Source organism: Gallinula chloropus, assembly GCF_964237585.1.
Source record: "Gallinula chloropus genome assembly, chromosome: 13".
Taxonomy (NCBI): Eukaryota; Metazoa; Chordata; class Aves; order Gruiformes; family Rallidae; genus Gallinula; species Gallinula chloropus.
Genome location: NC_140098.1, coordinates 5,345,901 through 5,356,314, shown reverse-complemented (window position 1 = coordinate 5,356,314; position 10,414 = coordinate 5,345,901).

The following is a 10,414-nucleotide window of genomic DNA, read 5'->3' as shown; positions in this document are numbered from 1 at the left end:
GCATATACCGGTCCTATCCCATATACATACACACATGTTGTCAAACCTTCACTCCAATCTTATTCTGTACAACTCCCTCTTACTCTATATTCTTATCTCCATGCCTACTTTGGCCTATTCCTCCCCACTACAGTGAGAAGCAGCCTCTGCTTCACCACTCTCAGAGGAGTGGCTACTGTAATCTGTCAAGCAGAATAAAATAGAGAGGTGGCCATACTTTGCGGTAGTCCCTTCATTCAGTGCTACTTTCATTACTATAACTCTTCTTCCTCCCACACACCATTGCAGAGCCTTCTCCTCTCCATACCAATAGATGCAGGGAAGTGTGGCATCAGGCTTGGAGTCTCTTGCTGATAGCAGATGGAGCTTCTGGCCTAAACAGTTCTTCCATTACAGCATCATACTGATCAACTGAGACAAGCATTAGCCAGGGTCACGGGAAGAGAACAATATCCATTTTTCATAACAGCGGGCAAGAAGTAATTTTTCCTCCACCCCTTTAAGGGCTTCTGCATTTAAAACAAGACAGAAATGGGAAGTGTTTGTATAGGACACGAAAATGAGCAATATCTTTGTAGTTAATTATATGCACTCAAACTTAGTGAGGTTTTTTTGTTTTTTTTTAATCTATATAATAGATGTACACCAACCTGGTTTTGTAAATGACCAGGTGCCTTGGGAGTGATGAAATTTAAGCTGCATTTCTTGTAATGCAATTTAAGATGTGCTAGAGCATTGGAAATGGTATTAAGACCATTCCTCAGGACTCTAGCACCTACAAAGTAGAGTGCTTTATCTTCCTTCCTCAAGCTTCTGTGAGATAAGATAAAAATGTAGGTACCATTATGGCAGAAACCATCTTCGCCTCAAGAAGTCTAATGAACAGTACTAGGCAGAGTGTGATGTTATTCAACTCAGCTTCAGTCCACGCTCAATTCACTTTCTTAACACTTTCCTGCCAGTTAATATTAGTCAGTAAAATAGCATCCAAGCTTCTTGTCTCCATGTTAGTAAGAGAAAGGGTTATAAGTATAAAAATAAGATACCTATTTTTTAATCCTATTTCTTGAGGCTGAGGACCGGTGAGTTCTTCAGGGAGGGGTGAGGGGAGTTAATAAAAGTCTTCAAATTGTTTAAATTGTTACATATAAGTTGGTCCGTACATTTCTTAGAGAAGGTTCAATCACTAGCAGAACAAAACATGATGGATCCGTATGCAAAAATCAACATGAGATTTCTTTCCCCCTCAGAAAAAGCAACTGGAGTCTTCCAATATTTTCAAAACCTCGTTACATGGTATTGTCATACAGGATGACCATGACTTCCTAACGCTCCTGAGAAATGGAAATGAAGCTGTCCCATCCAATTACTGCTCCTGGAGGAAATGAAGCCAGGTTAGTCACTATGAACACTGTCTCACTAAGGACCGTCTAAGGACAGCTGAAGAGGCAGTCAAGTGTGAAAGAGGAGACTGGGGGTTATGGGACAGAAATTGCATCAAGAAGGAATCAGAAAAGGAATTATTGATATGGACTAGGAAGACATACTATAGTCAAGATATATCTCCTATATGTATATATATATACACCTATATATAAGAGAAACTAGTAAAATGATAGCTCAAAGTTTTAAGAAAATTACATCCTCCTATTTCCAAAACTGTATCTTGCTGAGTTGTAGAAACTTCTAAAGCAAAACAAGCTGTATCTCAGGTGGCACTCCCAAAATGTCCAGGGAGACTGGCTGTGTTTGACAGATTTTGATTCTGTGGCAGCATTTGTATTTTACGAAAGAATAACATTCCCTGTTTTTATCTACATCTTTGCTATATCCGTCTTCACTGATTTTTCTAAGAAATCAACAGACCAGGTGTCAATCAGATCTTCTAGCACAACTCACTAGGTATCAGAACACATTTTGTCACTTCTTTCTTGATGTTTTGTTTTGGTTTTTGTTTTCTATCTCCTTGTACTTTCCATTATTTCCAGACTCATTGGAACTCCAAACCTTTAGGTAATATCCTGAGAAGCTGCGATAAAAACAACTGATGGTGTTTCACAATGTTCATTGTTCCTGTAGCACTTTTACAACTACTGACCCAGTAAATACTTTTAGTACCGCAACAGATTTAGATTTTTGGTTTTAGTCTTTAGCAAGCACACAGATCATGAACTTGAAAAGGAGCATGAAATGTTTTTTACTTCTTTTAATGACAGCTAAGTATAAATAGCCACGACTACAGAGGATCAAATAATTCATTGTGAATAACACTTGTAAATTCAGTTTTTTTTTCTTCATAGATAGCTTATGGACAGGGATCCTGAAGTTTGTTACATACTCACAATTTTTAAGCATTTGTGGTCTCATTTCAGAGAACAATTTTAGTATGTTGTTGTTTCACAAATTGTTTGTTAAAGGAATTCTCTATTCACATAGTTCATTCAGTCACCTATGACCGTGGCTCCATTCTAGGCAGCAGCCTTCCTTGAGAGCTTGATGCTCTCCATTCCAGGCTGCTCATTCCCCCTCTGAAGACAGTTACACTGGAACAGCTACACAGTGAGCAAAATCAGGGAGCTGAGCTGCCTGAAGAGACAATGAAGTGTAAAAGATGAGCCTGGAGAAAAATCGTAGCAGGAAGGAAAAAGTAAAGGGAGGATTGGTAGAGACAAGCTGGGGAAGTCATTTCAGGTGTGCGGATGTTCCGATCCAGCCCACCACCTGGCTGCACAAGGACCAATGCTGGCAAAGACCAGGGGAAGCAAAGGGGAAGGGGCGCAGGGGGCCAAGACGGGACTGCCTGGATGATTACTGCTACCAATGACACGTGCCACTGCCTAAGATTTGCAGTTTGTTTTCTGCTTTCTAGTTGCTCCCGTGCTACCTTCTAACACTTGAGAGCGACAACTAGCTAATTCGTGTGTACGTGCTTCCCTAGACAAACACTGAGCCATGCTAAAATCTGCAAAATTGCTGATACCTCCAAATGTTTTTTTCAGACAGGGATTAATCAACTATATGATGATAATAATAATCATAACTGTGAATTGAACTTGGAGACTGTTTATCAAAGTAGTTGTAAAAATACATATTTTTTTGGCTTATCTTTATAATTTGCAAATTAACGTACAGATTCAACATCTTTTATAGAAATAGAGAGACAGCTAAACGTTAGGGAGAAAGTTCTGCTGTGGCTATCACTTTTCTAGGTATACACAGAGGAAAAAAAGAACAAATTTAACTATTCTGGTAGCTTCATCTGCCACAGATAACTAGATCTATTATAGGATAATGAACAAATAAAATGAAGAATGGTATGATACTATTCCTTAAAAGAGGGAGTTCCATACTATTTTGGAGGCAATATGTGACCGTATAGAAAGAGATGTCCTTATAAAGATTAATTATCCTGATTACTTACAGGAACCTATTTCCTTGTCCAGCTGTGGGTCAGGGGAAAGGGAAGTACTGAACAAAAAAACCCCAAAAACTAGGAGGCAGATATTCAAGGGGATACCTTCATATATTTGGGAGTATTTGCTTTACAGAAATAGCAAAATATGTATGGCCTATGCAGCTTTCCTATGTTCCTCTTCAGCGTACAATATATGACTTCAGCTTCTACTGAGCATTATGCTAGTGACCAGCGTAGCACATACAGACTATTTTAAGATTTTTTTTTTCTCAGTCAGCTTCAAAATGGAAACTCATTTTTAAAGACCTGACATTGCTTACAATATGTAAATTCACATTGTTTTTTGTCTTTTAACTGCTGAATGTTTTGTTTAGCAACTTTTCCTTTAAAACCTAAATTGAGTAAGGGTTATGAGACCAATCTTGGATGATTTAGGTGCCTCAGATATTCTCATGATTCTTCACATGCTCTGTGCCACCAGCTGGAGTATTCTAAATGACCACAATTGAACAAGGAGAATCTTTTTCCTTTGGCACACTCAGTGCAGGGATACCGGTTGTCTCAGTGTAAGCAGTTAGTGCTATGCTGCACCCTAACTGGCCAACATACTGACCCAACTTGCTTAGAAAAGTAGCATGAGTATTTCTTTATTGTAGTTCATACAGCAAAAGCATAACCCAAGGCTCACAAAACCCTAGGTAGAAAGGCTAGAATGGCCATGCTTTTGCCAGCTGGGAGCTCCTTAACAGAGGAATTCTCAAAGAATTTTGTTAAGGACCAATTAGACAGTTACAGTGAGTTTTCTGTTACTTGTGTGGTGCATATGTTTAGAGAGCCAACTTCTGCTTAACACCATTTTTGTTCAGAAAGTCTTAAAATAAATTTCTGAAATTTTCAAGCCCCTGTTTGGTAGCAAGATGGAAAATCCTCAAGGCCACCCAAAGCTCTTACACAAGTTCTATAAAAGAAGTGATTCAATATAAATACCCAGCAGATTAAACACTAAAAAAAGACATCCAAGAATATGCATCAAAGTTCATTCAACCAGTAGGACCTTTCACTTACACAGTGCCAAAACAGATTGCAGTTGCAATGTAGTAGACATCAGAAATCAGAATAAAGAGGGACACTGCAACAAGGAAAAATACCAGTTTCAGTATATCTCCAGTCATACTACAAGAGGGAATCCTGAGAACTGTAGGAGCAGATATTAGAAAAGAAATGGAATGAACAGGGGTTCCCATCACAAACCACATCTCTCTCTTTTCTCTGGACTCACGTACGGAGCACTTCTGTTTACTGTATAGCTTGTGTAACATATGGCCACAAGGTGTTCTGCAGAGCCTTGTATGAAATTGGAATGGTATTCATTTCTAGCATCTTGCTGGGATACCTTAGCAGTCTTCCCTCCTTCTGTCAAATGTCCAGCCATGACTGTCACTCAGGCAACCCTAAAGGGCAGTTAAGGCATGGCACAGCCTATTTCTGACAATCTGTCAGTCATTTAGATGGGCCAAGATCAAAATTATGCTAAATCTCAGAAAAGTCTGAGGAGCTGAAGTGGCAGCAGAGGCTGCACAAGTGCAGCTGTGCCCCAGGGTATGCCTAGGTAGCCAGGTGCAGACAGCTGCATCCCAGCTGTGCTTGCGTGTGGAGCCACACAGCTGGAAACAAGCCAAGAGCAGTTGGGAAGCTGCATAACCACACCAGCATCAGACTGAAGCAGAGATGGCATGAGCATGGCAGACCTGCCCATGGGCATGTGGCTAATCCAGCTGGCTGAATATGCTCATGTGCTTGCAAACAGCCAAATGGCTAAGTGCCTCACTGAATCAGGACTGAAATTGGGGCTCTTTTATTTAAAAAAAAAAAACAAAACCAAACTACTTTCTTTTTAGAACACGTGCTTTAGGGAACCAATGGCACCCAGACACAAAGCAATAAGCACCTATGACAGGAATAATTAAAATGTTATGAAAAATCCAGAATGAAGGAGAAAAAAAAGCCAAAATCATTATAATCTTAGGGAAATACACATTTACCAAGTAAATAATAGGGGTTTCTGAAAGTCGCAAATAATTAACACAAATCTAAACCCTCTGGTGTTCATTCTCAGGAGAGACATTTGAGACAGATACACCCAAGAGAATGCAACTGATGAAAAGGAAAATATTCCAATCTCCTGGCTAAACAATGTGCTTTGTGTAGATTTTTTATTAAATATTTTAAACAGGAAATTAAAATAAATTGATGTGGCACAAAGCTGAGATAACAATGTGACAAAACTGTTGTAAAATTCATACCAAATCACAGAAAATTCAGTTAGTGTTGATGGTCCACACTTAACATACCTATTATCCTTGTTACTATTAATAGCAATGTCTAACACCTACACTGTAGCTCTGGCAATATTTTCAGAGGTAACATCATGAACCTGAACTCAAAGGGAATGTTCATATAGGGTAGATAATTTTCTGATTTTATAGATGAAGGGCTATATACTGCTCTGCTTTTTTCCTAAGAATCTCAAAGAATTCAAATCAAATAAGGTTTTTTTTTTTAAAAAAAAAAAATTAACCTCTCATCATCTTAAATATTTTCTAACAAGAATTGAACTCATCTTTCACAGCATTACAACATTTATGCATGACCTTGAGACACAAAACTACTATGAACTCCAGCCACCTTCAAAGTGAAGGGTGACCAAACCAGACTACAGCTCAGACTGGAAAGTGAAGCATATCTTATTTCATGGAAGCTACATGGGAATGCCACAACATTACCACATATTTATCCAGCAGCTTGAATTAATGTAGTGTCAGGACTAGCTACAATAAACATTCTCTTGCAGACTTTTCTCATGTACTTACTCCACCATACATAAGACAAACAAAAACTTGCATTCTTAATTGTGTAGCAGCTGTGTTAAACCAGACTGAAGCAGAGATGGTCAAAAGCTATACTCTATACTCAATGACCTTAAAGGTCTTTTCCAACCCAGTTTATTCCATGACTCTATGATAAACTTGGATCCAACTGGGGGAAGTTTTCCTTCTGCAAAGGCTCTGGTAGAAAACTCTTCAGTTACACTCTCAGTCACCAGGTGCAGGTGACTGAGCTGGACCAAGGCCTTGGGCAGTCATTGAGGGTTGCCTTAATGTCTCAGTTTACCCTCAACCCACAGCTGCTTTCTGCAGCCCCTGTCTCTTGAGTTATGGCAAACACAGGTCAGATGCAGCATAGAATCTGGATTTCAGGTCTGATACAATTTAAAAGTACTTTTAGAACTTATCCATTTGCTACACTACACTAGTTTGCATCTCTTTGTCTGCCTTGAAATTGGCTCACACGACACCCAGAGAGCCTCACTGCCAGGCTGCAGGAGAGCCAGCAGAGCCACGAAGCCTTGACTCCATCTCCTTTGGTGCTCTTACATCACAGACTGCCCTGGAGAAAGCATTTTTGAGCACTGGAGCCCCATGTTTCCAGAGGTCACCTCAGAGATCCACTTCCTAACTACAAAGGATACACAGGTGTTACGTATCATTATATTAAAATAAATGAGCTTTTTATTATTTCCCAAAATTCAGAACACAAATGTGTTTTGGAAAAATAAAATCTTCACTGAAACGAAGCATTCACCCAAATTTAACTTCAAATGCAAATGTTGCTCCCACAGAAGTCAGTCTGGAATTTTGTCACCGGTTTCTTTAACAGTAAGGTCAGGCTGACTGTCTGGATCTCCCATGTCCCACAACTCCACATTATGTCATTATTATTATTTGTCAGAAACCTAAGAAATATGTTAGACACCTCCTCATATGTAGGGCATCATCTTGAAAAAATATGTAAGGTTTATCCTCCTTTCACACTGCCTTTTAGACAGCCTAGGAAATAAACAGGTGTCTCATCAATCTCATGTGAAGTCAAACCAAGTATCAAATCCCAGCCTAGTCTTTCCATTCATGTTTTGATGCAGAGCCTTTAGGCAGTTCCATTTCTAAGTATATTCTCTTGCAGTAGGACAACAAGTATTTGCTTATATATTTACACATGCAAATAAAAAGCTGCAGGGCTGATAGGCTTTCTTTGTTTTTTAGGGACTTGAAATGTTTGGCAGGAGGTTATAGGTGCGGCACGTGATGTGGTGATTACTGATGTACTCATTCTCCTGGTGAATGGCAGAGTAATCAGGTATTTAAAACATACATAGATATTGGTGGATCTGTTGCTACTTCCTTAACACTACAACAAAATTCAAACTTTTATCTTAAAATTTTCTAGTGTAATTTTCAGTCCACCGTGAATCTGTGTATAAACTACATATATACACAAATTAATGTTACATGTACAGTAGCTAAATAGTCTGTGCAAAGTACTGATACATCCTAAAAAGAGCCCAAACTGTTTTGTATCTGAAAAGCAATGAATGCAAGCTTTAAAGTTGCAAGGGATTTTAAATACAGACAAAATAAATTACTATGCAAATAGTAACCATGAATAACAGTACTTTTAGCATGAAAACTTACCACATTGTCAGAACATCAAACTCCCCAGTATCCATGTGAGATAAATATCATCTATATATTAGAAATAAATAGAGAAACGTTTTGTTCCTCTTGAGGACCCACTGCAGAACCTTACGATGATGCCCTGGCCTCAGCTGTGGTGGGAACACTATCTGCAACTGCTTCAACTACAAAGATTGGGTTTTGGTGCTCCTAAAGAAGCTACAGAACACCTTCACCAAGGGCAAATCCTGCATTCAGCCTACTCAACCTCTCTCCCCAAAAAAGAGACTGTACAAAGCCAACTATTTTAGAATGTTACAAAGGCTGACAAATGTTCTTGAATTTCACTATTAATCCCTTTTATAACGTGTTTATCATGCTGATTATTTATTCTGATAACAACTGATCCCTGTTAAAAACATCCTAATTTTGGGAGCTGCGAGTCATTATCATTATGTTTACTTGCTTTATCAATAGTTCAAGTTGTTTTAAATCCATCTTTACTTTGTATCTTTCTGTATTTCACTGCATGCTGTGCTGGGAATTGGTTCATTTCTAAGCTTAACAACAAGTCTGATTGGCTATGCAAAAATATCTAAAGATAAAATGCAAAACTTTTCAGACTGATAGTTACAAATCCCCCCCACCTTTTCCCTTTCTTTTAAGTATTGCTAGTCTAACACAAGGTCCCTGCCAAGCACTGCAAGAAAAAGCAAGCTCAGAAAATGTGCAGATTTCAATCTCTGAAATGCATTTGCATACAAAGTGTATCTCTAAATGGGAAATAACTTTGACGGTGTCAGTGTCTGATACAGTAGAAACTTTATCACCCTTTTTCTACACATCTAAAAACATCGCCAAACACTTTAGAATTTAACAGTATCTAATGTTTATGAAATAAAGGCAAAAGTTTAAAATGCTTGGGATATGTTGTTCCCTTGTGTTGTGATACTGCATATATTTTCCCTTCGTTAAGTGATTTTTCACCTGAGAAAAAAGAAAATATATCTTCTGAACTCTTGACTCTTGCAAGATACTGCTTCCTTACTTCACATTGCAAGTAATGGAAAAGAAGGTATATATTTCCCAGAAGAACTTAGTATTGTTGTTTGTTAAGTACCTATTTCTGGAACCACAAACACTACTTCAGTTTTCTTTCTTTGATGAAAACAGTGGTTTTGTGACCAGCAAGACTGTAGTGTGAACTCCAAAACACTGATATGAAGCTTCTATTTTATATATAAAAGGAAAAAAAAAAAAAAACCAAAACCCAAACGACCAAAAAAACCCAACCAACAGCTAAACCTTTAATTTCTGTAAAATGAGTTGTCCTCAGGAAAACATCACATCTTTTACAGCTAACACTAATTATATTTATACAATCTCACATAGATGCTGTGAGATTTTAAAAGCAGATTTTATTTTCCCAGTTTCAAAAAGCATACTTGATAATTAATATTATAATTCCTCTTATCTAAGATGATGAAAACAGACATATTCTTTGGTTATATTTCCCTCTACAATAAATATATCAGAAATCAACATCTTGTCTTCACTTTTGCTTTTTGAATGCTACTAAGGAATTACTATTTCTATTACCAATTGTTTTGAACAAATGGGTTGGACGATGTTTATATTAATACTATGAATTACATTCGCTTATAGTATTAGATACAGAGCTTTTTATAAATCTACATTTCATTTGACCTGTCACATCCTTTAAAAATTATGATATGAAGCAATGTAGGAGCTATTAATAGGAATAATTAGTTTCTGTTAAAAGACAAAAAGCAGCATACATAACTTATCTTAAAAATATTAATATGCAGCCATTTAAGTTTTTCTAAGCATTATATTTTTAAAGCATTAGTTCTCTTCTAAGTTACACCTGATTTTTTAAAAAAATGTATTTTATTTTGAGAAAAAAAAAATTGCCAAAATCTACTTGCTCTTAGCCTTTCTCTGAGTTTAGGTCAGTATTCTGACTGGACTTCTGTATACAAAAAGAGTACATCAATAAACTTTATAGGCCAAATTTGGACTAACAAAACCAGACACAACTCTGCTAAAGTTATATGAATTGTCCCTGCTTACGGCAATGACAAACTCTGCTTTTTATGGTGTATTAAAGAGAAAGAAAAATCGCTAAGAAAGGTTTAACTTGGTCATGCTTCATATATACTTCATCTTAAAACATCTACTACTTTTGGGTTTTAATTGTAGTGGTGTTCTGTAAAGAAGTACGACCTTACAGGGCATTTTCAGGAATAGAACAGTCTATATATTAAAAGGCAGCAAATGATTCATAACTGCTTAGCGGTCAGGCCTGTGGGGCCATGCTTCCCATGTGAAATTTTTTTCTGCATTGCAAACTCTTACATTAAATTGTGATAAATGAAGAGCGGAGGCTATTCATACAAATCAATGACTTTAGTGTATGTGTCATTAGCCTGAGAGATGCAGGCAGCGGTCACTACTATAAATCATG